Here is a 4,114-nt window from a genome sequence, read left to right on the forward strand (position 1 = left end):
CAACTGTATTCCGAATAAGGTCGGTTCCTTCTGCATCGAAATGAGTTGCTGCCATTCAGGGAGTTCTCTGGCAAAAAAGGATGTCTATAAGTAAGATATCTACATGTGTAAGTAAACCTGAATGTAGGAGAGTAGGTATAGTGATAGAATCAGGAGAAATATAACACAGGCCTATCCTTTTTGTAATCAGATTTTAGGCTTTAAAGATGCAAAAACACATTGTTCAGTCAAAATGTTTAAGCGTTTAGGAAATCCATAGCAAATTCTTGAGTTCAAATATATTAATATTCTACATGTACATTTTTGTGTATTACTGACATTTAAAGCCTAAACATACTTCAAAAATGATTTAAAATCATGATTCAACACCATGTGTGAGCTATTTTGTTTGTGAGAATAATTATTAAAACACAGAGAATACTCTCAGAAAGTTGGGATCTGAACATCTTTGTAGGAAAAGGTTGTAATAAATGAGATCCATATATAACATGGTTTTCCTAGTTCCAAATGGAAATATTTTTGTGGAGAGACAAGATGCAATTGATAAAATTGATAAAATAAAAAACATTTGTTTTATTCAGTCACTCTTTTATGTGTCGCAGTAATTGTTTCATTGTCTGAAGATGGACATATACTCTTTTTGTTCAAAATTAAGCCAAATTTAAATCGTGTATTCATTTTAATGGGTAGAAAACGCTATTAAAAATGAATTATTACTTTCAATTATTAGAACAGGGACATGGGGAAGCATGTAACGATACCACAGAATGTCTTGGTAACTTGACATGTTCATCTGATACTGATAGTACTTGTGGTTGTGATGATACTCTTTATTATGATGGTAATAATACTTGTCTTCAGAGTAAGTCGGCTCAATGGTTTTATTATACTTAGAAACAAATTTAATCCTTTTAACCGAGTAGATACTAGTTTTAAGTCAGCTTGTTAACAATACATCAGGGTATCAAAAACCCAACAGACTCATGCCATTTCAGAATATTGTTTGTTATGGGATTGTTATAAACCCATAAAATTATTATTAAGTGATATATACTGTACATTCTATAAATTAAATAAATGAATTAAAAATTTTATCATTATTAGAACCAGGATTTAATGGAACATGTAACAGTATGTCTGGATGTCTTGGTAACTTGACATGTTCATCTGTTACTAATGGTACTTGTGGTTGTGATAATACTCATTATCATGATGGTAATAATAATTGTCTTCAGAGTAAGTTTTGTTGAAATTGATAACATTGCTTAGCCCAATATTTAATGCTTTTTAACCTCACAAATAGGCAAGTAAAACCCCACCCTGTCAAACCATCATAAAGTTTGGGAAAAATAGAAACAAATTATTTTGAATTTTTAAAAAATATATAATTGTAGATGATAGACAACAAATTTATTTTATTTAATTTTTTTACTTGACATTATTTTTTATGACGTTTTTATAGTCAGTTTTACTGATGATCTTTTTCTCTAGGAGTCTTTTTAATATGTATTATTAATATAAATTGTCGGTCTTATCGATGGCCATCTATTATTGTTGTTAATATTATTAATTGTAATCTATTAAGTAATTCCTCGTTGTCATAGGGTAAATAAATAATTACACCTTCACCTGTATGTCTTAAAAAGTTATCGATTTCCTCGAGAATATTATCATTAGAATTATCATAATCAATATCTTTATCATTTAATTCTTGTTCCAGTTTTCTCAATCTTAAAGTTTTTGGTCCTCTTCTAGTCAATTTAAGAATTTGTACATAAGAATTAAAATCGTCAAATCTATAACCTTCTTCATCGTATCCATTCATAAGATTAATCATACCAGATGTTAACTCATATATACCTTCTATTCTGTCAATTTTAAATGTTGGGTTGACTTTATTGATGCGCACTAGAACCGTTTAGAAGTAATCCATCCTGATCAATAGTTGATTTAAGTGAATTTGGTAAGCTTGGATCTTGATTTGAAAAATAATGTTTTGTGTTATCTAATGTCCCAATCACACTTACATCACTGACAACATCTTCTATATGAGGAATTTGAGGACATTATTGTATTCTTAGATTTGATACATAGTTTATTTTAATATTTTAACTTTTTTAATTTAACAAATGTTTGTCATAACTCTTTCACCTGACGGTTTCTGGTATTAATAAATATATACCCATGATCATCTGAATTTCTCCTTTGTGCTTTACGAACCTTTTTAAATACATCTCTATCAATTTTGTGATTTATTGACTGAATAATTTGAGATAAATCTCGTTTAATCCGTATAAAAAAAAAACAATTTGCGCTCTTTCTGATAAACATAGTGTCCATTCCGTAAAAGGATCGGGTCTGATAAATTTAGTGACAGTTGTGATGTCTTCCTTTCTCGAAGAATTTTTGTTGAACAGATTGACATATTTGTGCATAACAGTTCTTGTCTGTCGTTTTAGATTTGATGCATTAACAATTAACAATATCTAGATTTTTGAAAGAATCCATCAAATCTATGAAATTCAGTACATGTAGTACATGATAGTAATATTAATATACAACTGGTTTACAATGATTATCAGATCTATATTCACTAGATTTACATTTACATGGGTTTCCAACCTGGGGGAAGCGTTTCACCTGTAGGACATTTCACGATTTTGTGTGGGACACAAGCTCGTCCCAAGTCGTATTTTTGTATGATGCACTTTCCCAGAAAATATTACAAAATCACCTTCTCGAAAGTTCTATAGAAAAAATAGTCTTTTTGTATGATGCGGCCCCAGATACACTGTCCCAGAAGAGGTCATGATCACTTCATGCTATGAAGTTATTTCATTGTTTTAAATTTGGCAGTTAATCATTGCTAGCTCCTCTCGTTGACGCAAGCCCAGCAATGATGTATTTATGTATTTATTTATTGATGTATAATGTATTTAAACATGTCTCTTATCTTTTTTAAGCTGCTGGTGAACCAAGTAATTTGAATGTACCAGTACCACAAATCAAATCTACCAACTTTCTTGTGACTTGGAATAAACCATCTCTGAAAACAGGACCAACAACATATTATTTGACTGTATATGAACAGGAAGATCTGGCAAATAACGAGGCCACTCAATTTTTCAAAACATATTCTGTGAATGGTTAGTAATTATTTGCTTTTATTTAAATAATTCTCTCCAAGAATTTGCACATATACCGGTATTTAATTTATTGGAATAGAAAGTATTTATGATTTGCACCATTCCAATCAGACGTCTGTTGTTCCTCCAATTATATTAACATAAAATGTTTAATAACGTCACTAATCGCAAAATATGATTCATCACATAAGCCCTTCGCGATTGGTGACGTTGTTATACGCTTAGTTTTAGTGGAATAAAAAATTTAGAGAACCTCTTTACAATCCCCAAACATATATAATATGAAGTATATAGATCGAGTTAAATTGACCTCAATCATAATAATTAACCTAGCTGTGTGTCATTTGTGTTCTGCTAATGGAATTGTAATTTTCCTCAATCTGTATATGTTGGAAAACTTTTCGTTGCTAGTAGGCTCACAAGATTAGAAACATGAAATTTCATATTCTTTAAAGAAGAGCGCTGCCTTCAATATAGGAATTTGAGGGGAAAATAGACCACCTCTGACCACTTGGCATCAAAGTCTTGAGCGGAATTTCAATCTATTGCCGAATGAATGATAATTCACATACCTACTGCTGAGCAATCCCATTTCCAAGAGGGTTGTAGTTACTAATTGTATATAAAATATTTAATGTCTTTTACAGGTTTTGATACTGAAGAATATCGAGTTAATGATGTAGTAAGCTACTGGTATTATAGAGTGGAATTACAGGCATCTACTGCTGTTGGAAACAGTTCAATTAAAAATAGTTCAGAGTTTCAAACATCATCATCACGTATGTTAAAATGATTACTATTACAGAATGAATGGAATAGAAATGAAAGAAAATGAAAACTTTTCATGACATAAACCTGAAATTCTTAATAAAATAATTTAGGGGTAAATGAAATTTCTTGCTCCTGCTTAATTTTTGACCAAAACTGTTGGTAAAATAAAAACTTTTAGATTAAACTTATCTGATAAT

This window comes from Lottia gigantea (genome assembly GCF_000327385.1).
Source record: "Lottia gigantea unplaced genomic scaffold LOTGIsca_84, whole genome shotgun sequence".
NCBI lineage: Eukaryota > Metazoa > Mollusca > Gastropoda > Lottiidae > Lottia > Lottia gigantea.